Source organism: Ambystoma mexicanum, chromosome 7q (genome assembly GCF_040938575.1).
Source record: "Ambystoma mexicanum isolate Mex_15411 chromosome 7q, UKY_AmexF1_1, whole genome shotgun sequence".
Taxonomy (NCBI): domain Eukaryota; kingdom Metazoa; phylum Chordata; class Amphibia; order Caudata; family Ambystomatidae; genus Ambystoma; species Ambystoma mexicanum.
In genome coordinates this window covers 1,069,084,577-1,069,106,798 of record NC_090941.1, presented here as the reverse complement: position 1 = coordinate 1,069,106,798, position 22,222 = coordinate 1,069,084,577, and positions in this window count along the sequence as shown.

The window sequence follows — 22,222 nt, the reverse complement described above, 5'->3', positions numbered from 1 at the left end:
TGTCAAACAATACATTCTTTTCATCTAAACCTATTACGATGAATCTAATTAAAACATCGGCGGTAGTTACTGACCCGCTGCCCACTGCCTCCAGAAAACTATTTACGAAAGGCAGAGGTGCCAGTTCTCAGGTTGCAGGCCGTAAGTTCATCAAAGCCCTTTCTAGACGTGAACAAACTGCAAAACTTGTAAAAGTCAATTTGGTAAAATCAGGCCCCAAAGAAGCTATTCAAACCTTCATGCCTTACGGGCCCCTGGACGATTTGGTCACTATTTCAGCTGGCATGGGTGCCCAAGACTCGGCACGGTGCATTAATTCTCCAAAAACATTAAATAATACTGACTCCAGTGATAATAACTCCGATGGTGTAGGACCATGTAATGTGGGACAAGTTGACATACAGACCAGGCCACCCACGGGTGGGAGTGATGGGCTTCTGAGTCAAGTGAATTTAGCGGTACTCAGAGAGGAAATTAGAACATCCATCAAATCATACATGTCAGACATACCCGGGGCTTCTACCGAACCTTTGAACAGTGTAAGTTCCATGGTAACTAAGGGTTTTAATGTGGAGAAGACCTCTGCTTTAGTGGAAAATCCAAAAACAGTAATAATTAGTCAAACCCATCTACAAAATGGTGTGAATACAAAATTAGGCCCCTTTCTTCCATTGCAAGTTGACTCTTCTGGCCGAACCGAGCTTTTAGCCCTGCCCCGTCAATCAGTAGATGTCTCGGGTGTTTCCTTGCCCCAACAACATGGCATCTCGCAAATACATGAACAGATGCCGTGGCCTGAAGCTGCCATTCAGACCCAGGACATTCGAGATATCATAGAATCCTCGATTGCAGCTTATATCGGCGAAGCCAGCCAAAGTTGCCAAGGGGCTGGAGGTCCGCAATCATTGCGTTATCCTGACGTGAGCCAGTTATTAAAGGGTCCGGCACAGTTGGGCAATCGAGTAGCGCAAGGAAATGATATGCCATCAAGCCTTTGTTTCCAGACAAATGCTCAAGCCCACAATATGAATTTCAAGGATGGTAATAAACTACAAGTCAAGTCCATGTCTAATTGCCTAGTGATTAGATGTCGAGAAGACCCTTATCCCAAATATGTATTAAATCGGGCTAGCATTTTGAACATATGCAGTGAAATCCCGTCCCTGTCTGATATATCATCATCAGATATAACCTTGGTTGAATTTACTAATACAAATGACCCTTCTGAAGCAAGAATCCATCTTCAATCGACAATTGTAATGAATATATTGTGGCAATCTAAAACAGTCCTATATGAATTGGGTTTTAATTTGTTTCAAGACCCTTTTATAACAAATAATGTGATGGACAAAGCTCAAATCAGGACATATCAGTCTATCAAGAATAGAGAATCGAATCAGATTGTAAACTCTGCTCCACGAATGGTGGCATCCCAGGACTACTTTGCTAGATCATAATATAATGCAGGTACAGGTAGCCTACTCTCGTGGAATACGAGAGGCCATAAGCATTTATTTGACCTTGCAAGTAGAGATTTGGCAACTTATGATCTGGTAGCCTTACAGGAAACCTGGCTTGTTGACTGCCCCATCTGGACGTCCTATGATGTAATTATAACTCCGGCCATACAACATCATAGAGGTCGACCCAGTGGTGGTCTATTGCTTGCAGTCAAGAAAGCTACAGGTTTTGTAAGTGAAAAATTAGTCTCTCCATCCTCATATTTCCAAATTGTTAGACTCCAGAGAGGTGGTGAGCTCTTGGTTATTGTCAACATTTATTGGAGCAGAGGTAATATGACCGCAGAATCTTTTTTTGGGTCACTAAATTCGATTCTCGATCGCCTGACTTTTGAAGGTAACATTTGTCAAACCATCATAGTAGGGGATTTAAATCTCCATTTGTTATCACAAACTTATACTGAACAAACTGATGATGAATTAACTTGGACAAATATGATGCACGAGAGAGGATTTGTAATGCTGAATGGTGCCATCGTAGGGGATATCCCTGCTGAGTATACATGGAGTAGAGGGTCACAACGGGCAATACTTGACTATGTGTTTGTCCATAAGACATTTGTAAACTATGTACAATCTATGCAAGTGGTTGCAACCGACCATAGTGATCATAATAAGCTAACTATGCGATATTCAAGGTCATCATCTGTAATTTCGCCTATGGTTGAGACCTATCCCTATCCACATTTTGTAAATAACAGCGGTACGCGAGTGAGATGGAATAGAAATCGACTAAAACAGTTTCATGCGGCCCTGCTTGTGTCTTCTGGGTCAACAGACTGCTATGTTACAGTAATGCATTTGTTTAAGAAGGATAAACTGCCAGACCTGAGTGTTCGTCATAAACATTGTCATCCCTTTGACCCAATAGTACAGTCTAAGAAAGCTGAATTGCGAAGAGACCTACGTAATTTAAAATTTGTCCCTATAACCTATCGTTTGCTTTTTAAAACAAAATTAAAAGCATCCTATAGAACATGGCTAATGGGTCAGAGAGCTGTGCGCTATCAGCAAAATGGGGAAACCATGATGTCCCAGATTATTAAGAAATCCACTAGTGGTATATGGGCTTGCCTAAATGAGGCCACGCATAGAACACAGGATGCTGTTCAAATAAATGCTATTCCAAATGCAATTTGGAAAACTTACTGTGAAAAGCTTTATGCATCGTCCTTCTCGAACTTGATTCCAAAGACATACTCCTTAGGCTGGTCTCATTTCTTTACCATCACCGTCAATGATATACTGATATGTATTAAAAACTTGAGTCGCTCGAGGGCAATAGGCCCGGATGGTCTCCATAATAGCACACTTAAAGATCACCCACAAGAATGGGCAATGATCCTCCATCAGATCTTTAGCAAAGTCATCTCGACAGGGGTCATTCCTAAATCTTGGCAGAAGTCCATCATTCTGCCCATATTTAAGAAAGGGGAGCGTGATGACCTAGCTGCTTACCGCCCCATAGCACTCTTGGATTGTCCTGGGAAAATTTTCGCCCGACTAATCCTGAATAGATTTAACATTTGGTTGGAAGAAAATAACTATCGAGACATCTTCCAAACAGGATTTTTGCCTGGAAATGGGACGACTATAAATGTTATTACCCTTACAAGTATTATTCAGAAGGCTTCCCATCAACACCAGCCACTCTATACAGCTTTTATAGATTTTAAAATGGCGTTTGACGCTGTTCCTCGTGAACTTCTTTTTAAAAAACTTATGGATAAAAAATGTCCCTGGTCAATTGTCAAGTGGATAATTGACTTACATACAGATACCTCGATACAAATCAAACTTTCTAGTGAGGGACTATTGTCTGACCCAATTAAGACTGCATGTGGGTTGAAACAAGGTTGTTTGCTAGCTTCTGCTTTATTTACTTTTTTTTATCTCAGACATTGGTGTAGACCTTAGTAAAAGTGTGGCAGAGCCACCCAAAATTAATGGGGTTAATGTTACATACCTACTCTATGCTGATGACATGGTGTTATTCTCAAAGACTCCCAAAGGATTACGGGCACTTTTGTGTGCGTTGGATACCTATACTAAAAAGAACTGTATTTCCTTTAATTTAAGTAAAACAAAGGTTATGCAGTTTGGCAAAAGCATGCAAAGGAAAGCCACCTACAAATGGCCTTTACAAAATGTCAACCTGTCTTCAGTTTCCTCTTACATCTATTTGGGGGTCTTCATAAGTAATTCACCAGATAAGAATGCGAATCATCAACATCTAAAACAGCGTCTAACGACGGCTCTATCACAAAGCAGACTAATAAGGAGTAAATATTGTAAGTTTTCAATAGTACCATTATTGGTTTATTATAGACAAAAATTTATTCCGGTAATTCTTTATGGTTCAGAGGCTGTCTTGGGAAAATCATATCAATACTGGGCCATTATGGAAGGATGCTATTGGAAGCGTGCTCTCAACCTCCCATTGTCAGAACCCATTTGCATCCTGCGACACGAGCTAGGACTCCTGTCTTTATATGCCATCTATAAGTGGAGGCTATGCTCGTTGTATCGCAAATGCATATTAAGTGTTAATCATCCTGGGTTGTTAGGAATGATTGCTATTTACCTTTTAAGATCTGATGATCCATTTGCAGTGTCTTGGAGAAATCAAGCAGAAAAAATCATTACTAATATTGGATTTTCAATGGCACTATTGCTAGGCAATCCCACTAAGGCAATAAAACGGATATGGGATTATGACTGGATAAAAACAAGATCTGCATGTCTCCTATACAAAAAGTTTAAGAAAAACCCATTTGCCTTAAAGCGCTATGGGGAAACAGAAAGTTACCTAATGATGTTCCCACATTCCCGACAGCGGGATGATTATTTAAGATTTCGATTAAATATCTGGCCCATAAAAGAAATTCTGTGCCATCGCAGAATTATCAGAAAAGACGATGCTTTGTGTCGGTTTTGTCAATTAGCCATTGAAACAATGCAACACTTATGTGTTGAATGCCAAAGTTTGCAAGCAAAAAGAATTGTGCATTTTGAACATTTATTTACTGGGTACATGACCATGTCTCAAGCACGTTGCTGGTCTCTCCTATTTAATAGTCAATTGAAAGTTGTTAGATATGCAATATTGAGTTTTTTGTATAGTTTGGGACTTAAAGGCAAAGTTAGTGTGCAAAGTCGCACTAAAGGAAGTTCACTAATCAGGTTTTAGATACAGGATTTATCTTATTACTTGTTTTTTTGAATGATCTTATTTTGTTTAAAGTGATTAGGTATAAATCTGTATCTAATTAGTTTGTTGTTATTGACTATGTAAATCTGCATATGGACGTAATTCTTGTTAATATCAATTTTATTTTTCATAATATGTTCTCATTTAATTTTAAATACGTTATGTTAATTTTGTATGTTGAAAAATCAAGATATACTTGATTAAAACAACTTTTAAATAAAAAAAAATAAATAAAAATAACAAACCATTCAAACATGGGAAACTGATTCATTCTATTGATAATCTGGTGACCTCTAATGGGATGACCATATATTTGAAAAGGTTAAGAGGTAATTCCAAAATAGAGGGTCGGAAAAAACTGGGAACGACCTGGCGGGCCATCTGGCTAAAACTGGAGCTCTGCAAGGGGGATTTCATAGATACGGAATCCCTGCAGGGTGAAATCCAAGTCACAGCTGTAACCATGTCTCAAACTGGTGCCAACAGTTAACTCTCAACTGACCAGTGGAGTTAAGATACCCCGGATAGAAATTTGATCACTGCACACAAAGAGGACCCTATTATTGGAAAATGCTATCGACACATTGAAGACTCTGTGAGTTTTCCTCTAACAGAATTGGATTATACCGATAAAGAGTACCTCTGGGTGTTGTTGACATTTTCAAAATCTTTCAAATCCAAGACGGTTTTTTTGGTATGGAGATTTCTATCTGGATATGACCAGTGGGTGGTACCTACCTCATTTCAGAGACTGACGTTTAATCACACAACTAACCGGTCATAGGGGTTTTACACAACATTGGAAATCTTGTGAGAGGTTGCATACTGGACACACATGGGCCAGGACCCCAACATGTATCTCAAGGGGTGTCTTGAGGGGGCGTGGCCAGCACGTATGCCGTAAAGACGTGCATGCACAAAGCTCCTATACCCATGAAATTTGCAAAAAGGCACACATATATTGATAGGGGAACCTCTGCCCACTGCAGCGAGCTGACTCCTGAGCAAAATCGGAGTCGGCATCACCTCGAACGAGCCGAACACAAAGGCACCCCTGCAAATCCAAGATGGCAGCGACCGCTACGACTTCGAGTGCCGCCGAGTGAGTGACGAAGCTTCGCCGAGACCGGAGGAGGCTGCCTTCCCCTCCCCACGCAGCGAAGATCTAGTTCCCGGCTCCTAATCTGACCTCGGTCCCACGAGGATTGAAGGAGTCACTACAGGACTGCGCAGAGTAGGGACCTGCAGATCGTCTGCTGCTGTCGACTGGGAAGGAGGAGGAACCTGCGTGGGCTATATCGAAGGAGCTGGAGGTGTGGGCCTCCCTCTGCCGCCCGACCACACAGACGCTGGGCCCCCCTCCGACTGCAACTGGTGACGGAGAGCAAGGGAACAGACATCAGCGAGCAAGGGAACAGACATCAGCTCCCCGCAAATGTCCAGAAGCACGAAGGAGTGGCCCCGCACAACGGGACCTGAAATCTATTCTCGGCGAATCGGACCGCAGAGACGCGCGTGCGGCCTGGTGCTGGACCACAACACCAAAAACAGTGAGTGACTCCCTTACATCTTCCCCCACTTGCTGCTATGGTCATATAGGGAGAAAGAGTGGGACTATACAGGAGTGCGCCGACTTAACCAGCATGAGATGTGAGCACGGGGACTTGAACTAACTGCTAGGCCAACCTCTAGAAATCCCTGGCCTGAGCCCACAAAGTAAACACCTCGACACAGCTCGCTAAAACGCTAGGCGGGCTGCGGCTAGTGTACCCTTGACGGAGCTCTACTTAAACACAAACTGAGAAACTGCACGCAATTGCAGGTGACCTGTGGTCCCCCCCACACCCAACCTCGGAGGAGAACTTCTAACGCACTTACTCTTGGCTTGAGATCCCTCTGGCCTGGTTGAACGTGGGAGACAACACACCGCTGCAGCCGCACCGGAGCCAGGCCGCAGCTGAGAGCACAACCCAACACTACCAGGAATACCCCCTGGGCCACTACTAGCAATATTCTGAAAAGCTGAACCTAACCCAACGCGACCAGAACGTGCAATTTCAGTGATGCACTATCTCTAGTGCATCACTGAAATCCAGCATTTACATAAGCATCCACTGAATAGAGAGGCCGACACGGCGCCCCCGAGGGAACAGATGTCTCGACCTAGAAACAGATCAAAATCCACAACAATGGACTCTTATATGACGGTCAGGCCCAAACAATTGCCACAGCCTCAACCCATAACCGCTGATGAACCATCGCACACGGAAACAGTGACTAACTATACACAAGTTCTCCAGGCCATTGCAGCGCTCCGCACCTCCATTGAAAACAAGATTGATGAAATGAAAGCCGACATGCAGCTTATGCGTCAAGACGCACGCAACCTGACCGAAAAGGTGAACACCAACAAAGTCACTCTACAGGTCAATGTTGAAAGCAAGCACCACAGATCTGAAGAAGCGAGTCCAAGACCTGGAACAAAAAGTGGCAAGATTAGAAACACGATCCGAGGACGCAGAAGGTCGCGCAAGGTGAAATAACATCAGGATTTTAGGTGTTCCCGAAGATATGGAAGGCCCAGAACCTACAGAATTTATAGAGACAATGCTACAACAAGAAATTGGGGCAGGAAAACTCTTGCAAGGTTTCTCAATAGAACACGCCCACAGATCCCTCCAAAAGCGCCCTCCACTGGGCTCGCACCCGCGTCCGATTATTGCCAAAATTCAAAATTTTCACGACAGAGAAACGATATTGCGATATTCCAGAGAAGGCGGAGAAATTAGAAGGCAAGACTCGCCAATCGTCATGTATCCTGATTACACCCCTGCAGTACAACGCGCCAGGAATTCTTTCATACCGGTGAAGGCGAGTCTGAGTAAACTTAATCTTAAATACATGTTGCTCTATCCCTCTCACCTCAAAGTTCTCTATAAAGGGAAAGCACTCTTCTTAGAAATCCCAGCTGCAGCAAACATGTGGCTTCAGCACAATACCCTAGCAGACAACGAAGAACCACCAAAAGCAGACAACAGATAAAGCAGGAAGCTACAATTACTAACACCAGTCATTGATCCCACACGGGAGTATAATGCAGTCAATCGGCCTTTAACTGAGACCGTAATATGAAGATAGCAATATCGGGCAGAAGCACAAGGAACCGCATGCAACCACATCAATGGCTCACCCCCGCAAAGCACGTGTAAGTCAAATGCTTGCACACCACCCACACCGGAAGGTCTGGAGAGGCCTGGAAGGCTCGGGAGCCCCTGAGCGCTGCAAGTTCAATGCAACTGCTGGGGGCAGTTCACAGTTAAACGGTTTAGATAGTTCATTCACTAGAATGACAGTTGAAAAAGTTGGTAAGTCTCTGAGATACATTATGTTGGCGGCGGGGAGCGAGGCAGGAGTGGGGGATATGCCTCTGGAACCCTGGCAAACAAACAAAGTCCCTTATTCAAAACACCCTGACTCCGGGAGCCAACCCAGTATATTACAAAAACTGCAACACCCCCTGTAAAGTGACATGGCGATGAGAATTAAAATAATGACTTGGAACGTAAGAGGCCTTGGTACTTACCTTCGTAGAAATAGAATCAAGTCCTATCTACACAGAAAAGGGATAATGATAGCGCTTCTACAGGAAACACACTGCACTGCAGAGTCTATGGCCAAACTCCGAGGTCATTGGGGTGGGCAGGGGTACGGAACTGCCTGCTCTAAGTACGCTAGAGGGGGCTACACATGGATCCACGCCCAACTTCCATTTCAATTAACCAAAGCCGTAAATGACCCAGAGGGCAGATTTGTGATACTGTGGGGACTCATAGAGCAACAAGAAATGTGCATAGTGAACTCCTACCTCCCCAATAATAATATTCCAGCCCACCTCGACTCAATGTACGCCAGAGTCACACCACACAGAAATGGCCTATTCATATGGGGTGGGGATTTCAATTACACCCACAATCCAGAACTGGATAGATCCTTACCCTTACCCAAAGGCCCATCAGTGGCCACAACCTCATTAAACACCATGACGGGTAGATTGGACATGGCTGATGTGTGGAGGGAACTGCACCCGCAGACACGTAACTACTCTTACTATTCGTCTCCCCATGGCCTCCACACAAGACTAGATTATATCTTTGTAGGTAGGGAACACTTACCCCAAATGGAAGAAGCACAATACCTGGGTAGAACGATCTCTGACCACTGCCCATTGGTGGTAGAATGGAACCACGCTGGCCCCAGACCACCCATTCCCATGTGGCGAATGCCGGTGGAAGCTCTGAAGGACCAAGCTTTCAAAGATGAGCTACAAGATTTAATAGATGACTACATAGAGCTAAATATGGGAAGTGTAGACCTCGTGAGTACCGTATGGGAAGCCCTGAAGGTAGTGGGTCGCGGTGAAGTCATAGCGAAGGCTGGAGTGTGAGAAAACAGTTGCAAGATGAACTGACACAAAGAGAAAGGCAGATAGAGAGGCTTGACACCAGTCCCTCAGACCCACAGCAACGGGAAGACAAACTCAAAACCCTTAAAGCTGAATGTACGAAGGCCTGGGATAGACTGGCTAAGTTTGATTATGTTACCAAAACAAACAGAGCGCACATGGAAGCTGACAGGCCCAGCAGACTGTTAGCCTGGTTCTGCAGAAAGGAACATCCCAGACACACAATCACCACACTCCAAGACAAAGATGGCAACATACACCTGACCCAACACAACATAAACAACACCTTTAAAGACTACTATGCACACTTGTACTCACATAACGATGGAATCCCTTCAGACCAGATAATGGACACCCTAGAGGAGATAGGATTACCTAGACTCTCCCATGCACAAGCCGAAGCCTTAGATGCTGACATCACTGCAGAAGATATAGCTGAAGCAATTAAATCACATGCTAGGTGCAAGGCCCCAGGCAGTGACAGATTACCCCCAGAATTGTATAAGACGTATGGCCCCTCTCTGGTCCCACTATTACACGAGGTCTTCCTAGAAACATACGAGCGAGGCATTCTACCTGACAGCATGAGGGAAACCCTAGTGATCCCACCCCTCTACCGAAACAAACCGGCCGAACAACGCAACTCATACCGACCTCTGGCCATGCTTAATTATGACATTAAATTACTGATCACAATCCTAGCTAAAAGACTCTCCAGACTTATAGGCGGCATCATCCACATAGACCAGTGCGGATTTGAGCCAGGACGCAACACAACTATGTATTTACGCAGACTCCAACATATTGTCAAACAAACAGACACGAGTCCCGAACCCTACGCCTTACTGTCGCTAGATGCCATTAAGGCATATGATTCTATATATTGGGAATGGTTGTTGGCGGTCCTAAAGGAATTTGGCTTTGGCCCAGGTTTTGTTAGATGGGTCAAAATGCTATATACCAGACCAAGGGCTTGGGTTAAAACTGGGAGATATCTGTCAGAGATATGGGACATATATAGGGGTACTAGGCAGGGATGCCCGCTGTCCCCCATGCTCTATATCCTTGGGTTGGAACCCATAGCTATTTATTTCAGGAAACAGTTTTCTGATGCAGGGATAAGGCTAGGTGGGACAGACCACATCATTTTGCTCTATGCGGATGATGTCCTGTTATACGTTAGAGACCCGCACCTTAATGTTCCTACTATGTTGGAGGTCCTTGACAACTTCTCCAAGGTCTCAGGTATACAAATTAGCAGAGCTAAGTCCTGTTTGATCCCTCTAGCAGGGCTAAAAGGCAGAGACACAGAGGAGCTCCCGGCGCTAGGAATACAAATGGCAGACCACAGCTTTCCTCTACCTCGGAATCCAAATAATGCACGCCCCGGAACTGATGCACGAACACAATATGAAAGCGGCGATACCTGCACTACGCAGATCAATGAGTTTCTGGGCGAAACTTCCTTTATCAGTGATGGGCAGGGCCTCTGTGGTTAAAATGATTGTTCTCCCTCGGTTCCTATACAAGTTCCAGAATGTGCAATATTACATCAAAAAATCGTTCTTTGGCCTGCTTGAATCGATTATTCGTGAATTCCTTTGGGGGCAGAACAGACACTAAGTAGCACATTCTACCTTGGTATTGACATATGCACAAGGGGGTAGCCAACTCCCGAATCTTGAAAAATACTATCTAGCTGGCCAACTCAGTTTTGTGTCCAAATGGTTGGCCGATGACATCACATCCAAGACCCCCCTATTGCAATCCATGATTTTCCCCATACAACTGAGAGAGCTCATACGGGCACCACAACACCTACTAAGAGGCATACCCCTCATAGCCACTCTGGGGAAACAAATATGGCAAAGGGTGAGATCGATAATTCAGCTAAAACACCTGTATTCTCCAGATACCAATGATCCAAGACATGTGCAAAAAGAGTGCGGACCTACTGCACCTCAGACATTGGGAGAGGAAGGGTGTTTACACTTGAGGGGACCTGTACGACGAAGGTTCCTTCAGGGAATTTGAATCACTTCGAAGGGAGGATGACATACACGCTGGTCAATTCCTCTGGTATCGCAGGATACGAGAAACGGCAAAGAAAAAATGGGTTACTTGGCCAGAGGAACCAGAGTCTGCCCCCGTCTTAATGTTGCTATATAATTTGGGGGATGGACGGAGAGCGGTCTCCCAAATATACAACCACCTCAGCGATACCCCCAACCCAAAAGGTGAGACAATGAAAAAGAAATGGGAGACAGATCTGAGACTGGAACTGTCAGAAGGAGAATGGGACAGAGCCTTAGCATACCCTAAAGCTGTGTCCAGAAACCACAGATTCCGGTTCATACAACTGAACATGCTACATCGAACATATCTGACTCCCTGCAGGCTAGCGAACATTAATAGACAAACGGGGTCCCACTGTCCATGGTGCAAAGCAGACGAAGCAGACCTACTCCACATGTTCTGGGAATGCAATACAGTGCAATCCTTATGGATGAAAATTAAACAGACATTTGAAAAAGCGGGCACCTCAAGCTACAAGTGGTCCCCCGAGGAGTGTCTTCTAGGTACACACCCCAGGCTGGCCAAACTTAAACACTGGGTGAAACTTATGGATTTAACCTGTATACTGGCTAAAAGGCAAATTGCCATGGCCTGGAAAAAACCAGCAGGGCCAAACTACAAGGCATGATGTAACGAGTTGGAAAGATTGATCAATGCGGAAACAAGAGCATGGGAGGATAGCGTCACCAGGTCGACCGACGAATCAAGCTCTGCTCTGGAGTCATGGAAAGAAATAACCAGTAGCATGCTTTCCTCCCCAGATGATAAACCCCCATGAACAAATACGGATTAGACCATACCGTGTTGCAAGTACACAACACCCATTGCAGAGGCAATCACAGACTGGGTAAGACCCCCGGAACCCCGGAACTCCCCCCTGCTCCCAATACCCCACCCTACCGATCGCCACGAATTTGAGTAAAGACAATGAGACTCGGAGACAGTTGAATGTTGTTAAGTTACCTTTATAAAAGTAAAAACGTTACTGTTTATTAAGCAATACTGTTACTCCTGCTACTAAGAACACATTCAGTTCAATATGTGTAACTGTATGATAACAAATGCCAATTAACAAATTTGAAAATAAAACTAAAGGGGTGTCTTGTGTGTGCACAATTCCCCCACGCACAGAGCTCCCCTACAAAAAATGACACTGCCCTCGACAGATTTGCAAGTCGATTTTATCGGGCCAGAGATTCGCTCCTCCAGAGGAAACAAGTACATGTTGATGGTAACATTCTTGTTTATAATGTGAGTAGAATGTCTTACTGCACTGATTTGAAAGGCAGAGACCTCTGCTGTGCTAATGATCAACCACATCTTCTCTCATTTCGGCCTCCTACAAAGGATTGAGTCAGACGGAGGAAGTAATTTTACCAGTGAGATGATGACCAAGATGTGGGAGATTCAAGGGGTCAAATGAAAACTCCACATCGCCTACTGCTCGGTATTAAACAGAGGGGTTCAGAGATGCAATAAGACAATTGTAAGCATATTGAAGACATTTTTGGCTGACTCTGGACCCAGTTGGGACATTCGATTACTGATTATCCTGATGGCTATTAGGTCTACACCATCTTCTGCAACTAAAATATTTCAATTTGAGTTTATTACCAGACAGAAAATAGTGCTACCTCAGCATCTGCTCTAAAGAACTCAGGAACAGACGCTGGTAAATGCATCCATTACTGATGGGTACATTGAGAATCTAAGGAAAAGTTTCCAGCATGCTTTTGCGTCAGCTTCAGTCAGCTGAAGGGATGAAATCATACCATGATTTAAAGACCATGAAAAAGGAGTATGAGGTAGGTGACAAGATTTATTTGTACAATTTCCAGAGAAACCAAACCAAGGAACGGAAATATCTTCCGTCTTGGTGGGATAGTTTTGAAATTGTAGACAAAATATCTCCTGTTGCCTGTAAAAGCCGCATCCCGAAAGGAGAACAGACAGAAGAGAAATAGGTCAATATCAATTAGTTAAAAAACTGTCATCCCAGACTAGCTTTAGAAATAATTGAGGAGTGCACTGAAGTTCGACCCAAGGAGCCATCAAGGGATGAACGTAAGAGCAAAACCCCAGATGTAAACTAAAATGTATAGAATAGGTGAGTAATTAAATTAAATATTCATCTTAAATGTTAGATAGAAAAGGAAAGAGTGTTTATGGAAATGTGAAATACAATCAACCTGTTGCAATTTGCCTGAAATGTTATCTGGGGAATGAAGGTATAAAAAAAATACTCAACAATTCTTTCTACACCTCTCTTTAGAATCATTAACCTTGTTCAGTTCCGCCCTGGGGACAGAAAGAAGTTGAGTCTTGGGAAGAGCCCTGGGACCATGGAGAGGAACCAACAAAAAATAAAAGAGGAGAAGTCCTTTCCATACAAATGGAACACAAAATCAGGAGGTGGAGATCAGATCAGCCACTCACAGAGGAAGATAACAGAGTGGGAACATGTTCTATCAAAGTATTTGAACTGTGAGAAGAATCCACTCTTCCCTGCTCTTTCCCAGGAATGAAAACATAAAAAAGAGCAGGATGCGGGATCTGTGGGGTTTAAATGTAGCCCCAAGACAAAAGGAAACTGTGTTTGGCTGACTAGGCCTATAAATGCTGAAATACTGTCCAGTAATTATAAAGCGAAATGTGGACTGGCAGAGAAAAGGCCAGAAGTTAATTTCAACTGCAAAACCATGAAAACATTGGTTCATTTTCTAAAACACAGATACCATGGAAATATGTGCATTCTGCAGCTTGAAACCAGTGACATGGAAAATGCAGAAGTAAATGTAAAGGTACATATTAAGGAATTGGGTGGCTTGTCAGAACTCTTTTAAAAGAAACTGTGAGAATGAAGAATGGAAAACAAAATATAATTTTAATTTCAAGACCTTGGTACAAGCCCCATGTAGAAAAAGATAGAAAGTAAAAGCCTCATTGTTTTGCTGTTTATAGGAACTGAATGAAGAGCCGTGATCAGCTAACAGATATTTTTTGACAGAAATGAGGGGTTAGCCCATAAGACATTTTCACGTCCCCCCTCATCAGAGGCAATGCTAAAAGCTTTGCTCTACTCTCGATCTGAAAGTCTTTGAAACCACATCTGTGACCAGGAAGGAGTTTATGGATTTGAGGTGCTAAACTGTGTAAATGAGGGCAGCCCTTAATGGGTTGAACTCTAAATAATCCATGAAAATAAAATTCTACTTTGTGGTCTCTGCTCTGAGATAATTATATCCCTGAGGGGTTTCCTAGGGGTATGGAGTTGGATCTTGCTTCTCTGTTCTTAACGATAAGAATCCAAATGGGCATCAACCTAATAATGTTAATGGATTAATTGCAGGCAGAATCAACAGCAAAGAAGCAGAAGGCCCAGACCCCATGTTAAGTGGGGTAAAACATGTACTGTGGATTTGCAGTCAAAATATGCATCTATGTCTTGAGATTGACATCAATTTAGATGGACTATTATATTTTCTTTATTTTCTCAGGAACCATAAGTTGCACAGTAATGGTTACCATTAAAAGCTTATGGGAAGACTGTGCTTTTCATTCAATTAACATAAGAATTCAATATTGGGAACAAGAGTTACAACCTGAAATGTGATTATGAAAGTTTGTCATAAGAGTTTATTGATATACTTTTAGCCAAAAGGCTTTGTATATATATAATTGCCTAGCATTTTGGTGCTGGACTGCCCCAGGGCAGGACACAGACTGATATGTTTGGGATATTTCTTCTCTGTGAAAGATAGTGAGCTAAAGACTCTGGGTAAATCTCTCGTAACCGGACTAATGTCTGGCAGAGGGACTCCCAGGACCCCCTTGTTAATTTGCATATTTAAGTAACTTTGGGTCTCACCCTAAGTTACTAGGGGAATCCAGACGTGGACACCTTGCTCACTATTCTTAGAGAGGCACAGATCCAGCCTACTGATGAGGCCCAACCAGACCGAAACACGTGTCTGGGGTTTCTGTTGGTACTCTTGTTCAGAGGAGAATTGCCTAGCATTTTGGTGCTGGACTGCCCCAGGGCAGGACAACGACTGATATGTTTGGGATATTTCATCTCTGTGAAAGATAGTGAGCTAAAGACTCTGGGTAAGTCTCTCGTAACCAGGACTAATGTCTGGCAGAGGGACTCCCAGGACCCCCCTTGTTAATTTGCATATATACATACAACACACAATACAAACTTACAGAAATTTGCAAAGTTAAAAATCACATTAATGCTGGCCCAAGAAGGCCCTTAAAAATGTCCACAATTTTCAGATAAAGAACACAATAAAATATATAAGATTAATATCATCACCTAGCATAAACCTGCACCATACATCAGCAATATTGTTAAAAATCAAACATATTGTTATATGATTTTGAAAACTTATAGCGCAACTTAGCCAAGCTCACAGTTAATTATCAAATGTTGCAGTGTCTCTGTCTCATCACCTCCACATAAACGGCACTGCTGCATATCCTTTGGCGCACCTAGCCTTGCACCCATAGTTTCTAATGCTACTGAGGAGTTACATTTCATTAGTAGGTATGTGCGAAAGGTGTTTACACTGGGATATGCCAAGATGTATGCTGGCAGATTTGTTTGTATGAGCCTGGATTGACAGTAAGGTCCACTATACACCTTGGATGCAAATTCAATCATGTTATATTCATAACTATACTCACGCAGTTTCTTTTTTAACCAATGTTTAAGTCCACCGTTAACTGATGTAGATACATTCCAACAGTCCATTTCCCATGCATGGTGTTAAGTATTCCAACCGTGCCAATAATCGAACTGCCCTCCAGTCTCAAAAATGCCTGGATATAGGTAACCATAATAGAGTCATTCTGTAATTTACACAAGTTATCAAAGAATATGACACATTGGCTAGAATATGCCAACATTACACTTTGCAGGTCCAACTGAAGATAAAGAAATTCCACAGAAATATTCCTAGGCAGTCACATCAATTTGCAAAGTAAATCGCTTCACATGCTATAAACCGGGCACAATATTTATGGCCCCATATTACTACTGCGTATAACAGAAAGGCTCTGAGTTTACCTCTATATATCGTTAATATGGCATGCGTTGAGTATCCCACATTTCTCCCAATAAACACGCAATCAGGGTAATTCATAGAATTTCGCACAAAAGTGGCGCACGCTGCTGGCACACAGTGTCCCCGTGCGATACACTGCGCCAGCCGCGTGCGCTAAAATCCATTTCATCGCACAGCGTATTCATGGATTCCAGCCTCCAAAATCAGCCGCGGCGCAGAGTGGCGCAGCGACCCTGCAGCAGCGCCAGTTACGCCCCAAGAACGCCCTCGCGCAAGGAAAACCCTTCAAAATTCCCAATTCATCGCAAAGGGCTGTGCTAAACCTGGACCAGTTCACAGGGCTGCCAAACAGCAAACGCCAAGCGGGGAACGTGTATTTCAGTGGTTCGCGGGAAGTATCACACGCCATTGTCCTGGGTACGTGTACATCAGAGTTGCGTGTGAAGTATCACACACGGTTCCATCAGGGTACATGTATTCCAGGGGTGCGCGGGAACTATCACACGCAATTCCGTCAGGGCACGTGTATTCCAGGGTTCGCGGGAACTATCACACACGATTCCATCAGGGCACGTGTATTCCAGGGGTGCGCGGGAAGTATAACACGCAAAATCAGCAGGGTACGTGTATTTCAGGGGTGCGCGGGAAGTATCACACGCGGTTCCATCAGGGTACATGTATTCCAGGGGTGCGCAGGAAGTATCACACGCGATTCCATCAGGGTACGTGTATTCAAGGGGTGTGCGGGAACTATCACACGCAATTCCATCAGGGCACGTGTATTCCAGGGGTGCGCAGGAAGTATCACATGCAAAATCAGCAGGGTACGTGTATCTCAGGGGTGCGCGGGAAGTATCACACGCAATTCCATCAGGGTACGTGTATTCCAGGGGTGCGCAGGAAGTATCACACGCAAAATCAGCAGGGTACGTGTATCTCAGGGCTGCGCGGGAAGTATCACACGCGATTCCATCAGGGCAAGTGTATTTCAGGGGTGCGCGGGGAGCACTACACGTAAATTGGCCGTGTGGGTCCTCCCAGGTGTTCCCTCTACACCCTCCACGGCCCCTGCAGCCAGCCCACACCACAGGGGACCACCCTGCACCCCTGCCCATGTCCCGCAGGCAGCCCATCCACCATGGCCATGCCCCCCAGCCAAGCCACATGTAACCTTGCACTACTGATCAACAATGCAGTTCTCCCAGCACCCTCACCCCCCAGCACTGTGGGGCACCTGCCAGCAGGCCCCCACACATGTCCAACTCATATCCCCCTGCACCCCCACCCCCCAGCACTGTGGGGCACCCTCCACCAGGCCCCCACTCATGTCTCCCTGCATCCCCACCCCCCAGCACTGTGGGGCACCCTCCACCAGGCCCCCACTCATGTCCCCCTGCACCCCCACCCCTCTGCATCCAGGGGCACCCTCCACCAGGCCCCCACTCATGTCTCCCAGCACCCCCACCCCCCAGCATCGAGGGGCACCCTCCACCAGGTCCCCACTCATGTCTCCCAGCACCCCCACCCCCCAGCATCCAGGGGCACCCTCCACCAGGCCCCCACTCATGTCCAACTCATGTCTCCAAGCACCCCCACCCCCCTGCATCCAGGGGCACCCTCAACCAGGCCCCCACTCATGTCTCCCTGCACCCCCTACCCCCAGCATCCAGGGGCACCCTCCACCAGGCCCCCACTCATGTCTCCCAGCACCCCCACCCCCCTGCATCCAGGGGTACCCTCCACCAGGCCCCCACTCATGCCTCCCTGCACCCCCACCCCCCAGCACTGTGGGGCACCCTCCACCAGGCCCCCACTCATGTCCCCCTGCACCCCCACCATACACCAGTCAGGGGCACCCTCCACCAGGCCCCCACTCATGCCCAACTCATGTCTCCCTGCACCCCCACCCCCTTGCATCCAGGGGCACCCTCCACCAGGCCCCCACTCATGTCCCCCTGCACCCCCACCCCCCTGCATCCATGGGCACCCTCCACCAAGCCCCCACTCATGTCTCACAGCACTCCCAGCCCCCTGCATCCAGGGGCACCTTTCACCAGGCCCCCACTCATGTCCCCCTGCACCCCCACCCCCCAACATCCAGGGGCACCCTCCACCAGGCCCCCACTCATGCCTCCCTGCACCCCCACCCCCCAGCATCCAGGGGCACCCTCCACCAGGCCCACACTCCTCCCTACTACCCCCCCACCCCCAGCAGTGCGATTCGCCTGTGTACATGTATATCAGGGTTGCGCGTGTAGTCTGACATGCAATATCAGCAGGGTACGTGTATTACGGGGTTCACGGGCAGTTCCACACGCGATTGCCCTGGGTACGTGTATTTCGGGGTGCGCGGGAAGTTCCACATGCGATTTCAGCAGGGTACGTGTATTCCAAGGTGCGCGGGAAGTTCCACACGCGATTTCATCAGGGTACGTGTATTCCAAGGTGCAAGTGAAATTCCACATGCGAATCCAGCAGCCTACGTGGATTCCGGGGGTGCCGGCCAGTCCTACACATGAATCCACCGTGTGGGTCCTCCCAGCTGTTCAACCAACACCCTCCACAGCCCCTGCAGGTGGCCCACACCACAGGGGACTACCATGCACATGTCCCGCAGGCAGCCCATCCACCATGCCCATGCCCCCCAGCCAACCCACATGTCACCTTGCACTACTGCCAACCAACGCATGTCTCCCAGCACCCCCACCCCCCAGCACTGTGGGGCACCTGCCAGCAGGCCCCCACACATGTCCAACTCATGTCCCCCTGCACCCCCACCCCCCAGCACTGTGGGGCACCTGCCAGCAGGCCCCCACACATGTCCAACTCATGTCCCCCTGCACCCCCACCCCCCTGCATCCATGGGCACCCTCCACCAGGCCCCCACTCATGTCTCCCAGCACCCCCACCCCCCTGCATCCAGTGCACCCTCCACCAGGCCCCCCTCATGTCTCCCAGCACCCCCACCCCCCAGCATCCAGGGGCACCCTCCACCAGGCCCCCACTCATGCCTCCCTGCACCCCCGCCCCCCACCAGTCAGGGGCACCCTCCACCAGGCCCCCACTCATGTCCAACCCATGTCTCCCTGCACCCCCACCCCCTTGCATCCAGGGGCACCCTCCACCAGGCCCCACTCATGTCCCCCTGCACCCCCACCCCGCTGCAACCAGGGGCACCCTCCACCAGGCCCCCACTCATGTCTCCCAGAACCCCCACCCCCCTTCATCCAGGGGCACCCTCCACCAGACCCCCACTCATGTCCCCCTGCACCCCCACCCCCCAGCATCCAGGGGCACCCTCCACCAGGCCCCCACTCATGCCTCCCTGCACCCCCACCCCCCAGCATCCAGGGGCACCCTCCACCAGGCCCCCACTCCTTCCTACCACCCCCCAGCAGTGCGATTCGCCTGTGTACGTGCATATCAAGGTTGCGCGTGTAGTCTGACACGCGATATCAGCAGGGTACGTGTATTACGGGGTTCGCGGGAAGTTCCACACGCGATTGCCCTGGGTACGTGTATTTCGGGGTGCGCGGGAAGTTCCACACGCGATTTCAGCAGGGTACGTGTATTCCAAGGTGCAAGTGAAATTCCACACGCGAATCCAGCAGCCTACGTGGATTCCGGGGGTGCTGGCCAGTCCTACACGTGAATCTGCCGTGTGGGTCTTCCCAGCTGTTCAACCAACACCCTCCACGACCCCTGCAGGTGGCCCACACCACAGGGGACTACCCTGCACATGTCCCGCAGGCAGCCCATCCACCATGCCCATGCCCCCCAGCCAACCCACATGTCACCTTGCACTACTGCCAACCAACACATGTCTCCCAGCACCCCCACCCCCCAGCACTGTGGGGCACCTGCCAGCAGGCCCCCACCCATGTCCAACTCATGTCCCCCTGCACCCCCACCCCCCAGCACTGTGGGGCACCCTCCACCAGGCCCACACTCATGTCTCCCAGCACCCCCACCCCCCGGCATCAAGGGCACCCTCCACCAGGCCCCCACTCATGTCACCCTGCACCCCCACCCCCCAGCTCTGTGGGGCACCCTCCACCAGGCCCCCACTCATGTCCCCCTGCATCCAGGGGCACCCTCCACCAGGCCCCCACTCATGTCTCCCTGCACCCCCAACCCCCTGCATCCAGGGGCACCCTCCACCAGGCCCCCACTCATGTCTCCCATCACCCCCACCACCCAGCATCCAGGGGCACCCTCCACCAGGCCCCCACTCATGTCTCCCTGCACCCCCAGCCCCCACCAGTCAGGGGCACCCTCCACCAGGCCGCCACTCATGTCCAACTCATGTCTCCTTGCACCCCCACCCCCCAGCATCCAGGGGCACCCTCCACCAGGCCCGAACTCATGTCCCCCTGCACCCTCACCCTCAGCACTGTGGGGCACCCTCCACCAGGCCCCCACTCATGTCTTCCTGCACCCCCACCCCCCTGCATCCAGGGGCACCCTCCACCAGGCCCCCACTCATGTCTCCCTGGACCCCCACCCCCCTGCATCCAGGTGCACCCTCCACCAGTCCCCCACTCATGTCTCCCTGCACCCCCACCCCCCACCAGTCAGGGGCACCCTCCACCAGGCCACCACTCATGTCCAACTCATGTCTCCTTGCACCCCCACCCCCCAGCATCCAGGGGAACCCTCCACCAGGCCCCCATTCATGCCTCCCTGCACCCCCACCCCCTGCATCAAGGGGCACCCTCCACCAGGCCCCCACTCATGTCTCCCAGTACCCCCACCCCCCACCAGTCAGGGGCACCCTCCACCAGGCCCCCACTCATGTCACCCTGCACCCCCACCCCCCAGCTCTGTGGGGCACCCTCCACCAGGCCCCCACTCATGTCCCCCTGCACCCCCACCCCCCTGCATCCAGGGGCACCCTCCACCAGGCCCCCACTCATGTCTCCCTGCACCCCCAACCCCCTGCATCCAGGGGCACCCTCCACCAGGCCCCCACTCATGTCTCCCATCACCCCCACCACCCAGCATCCAGGGGCACCCTCCACCAGGCCCCCACTCATGCCTCCCTGCACCCCCACCCCCCACCAGTCAGGGGCACCCTCCACCAGGCCCCCACTCATGTCCAACTCATGTCTCCCTGCACCCCCACCCCCTTGCATCCAGGGGCACCCTCCACCAGGCCCCCACTCATGTCCCCCTGCACCCCCACCCCCCTGCATCCATGGGCACCCTCCACCAAGCCCCCACTCATGTCTCACAGCACTCCCAGCCCCCTGCATCCAGGGGCACCTTTCACCAGGCCCCCACTCATGTCCCCCTGCACCCCCACCCCCCAACATCCAGGGGCACCCTCCACCAGGCCCCCACTCATGCCTCCCTGCACCCCCACCCCCCAGCATCCAGGGGCACCCTCCACCAGGCCCACACTCCTCCCTACCACCCCCCCACCCCCAGCAGTGCGATTCGCCTGTGTACATGTATATCAGGGTTGCGCGTGTAGTCTGACATGCAATATCAGCAGGGTACGTGTATTACGGGGTTCACGGGCAGTTCCACACGCGATTGCCCTGGGTACGTGTATTTCGGGGTGCGCGGGAAGTTCCACATGCGATTTCAGCAGGGTACGTGTATTCCAAGGTGCGCGGGAAGTTCCACACGCGATTTCATCAGGGTACGTGTATTCCAAGGTGCAAGTGAAATTCCACATGCGAATCCAGCAGCCTACGTGGATTCCGGGGGTGCCGGCCAGTCCTACACATGAATCCACCGTGTGGGTCCTCCCAGCTGTTCAACCAATACCCTCCACAGCCCCTGCAGGTGGCCCACACCACAGGGGACTACCATGCACATGTCCCGCAGGCAGCCCATCCACCATGCCCATGCCCCCCAGCCAACCCACATGTCACCT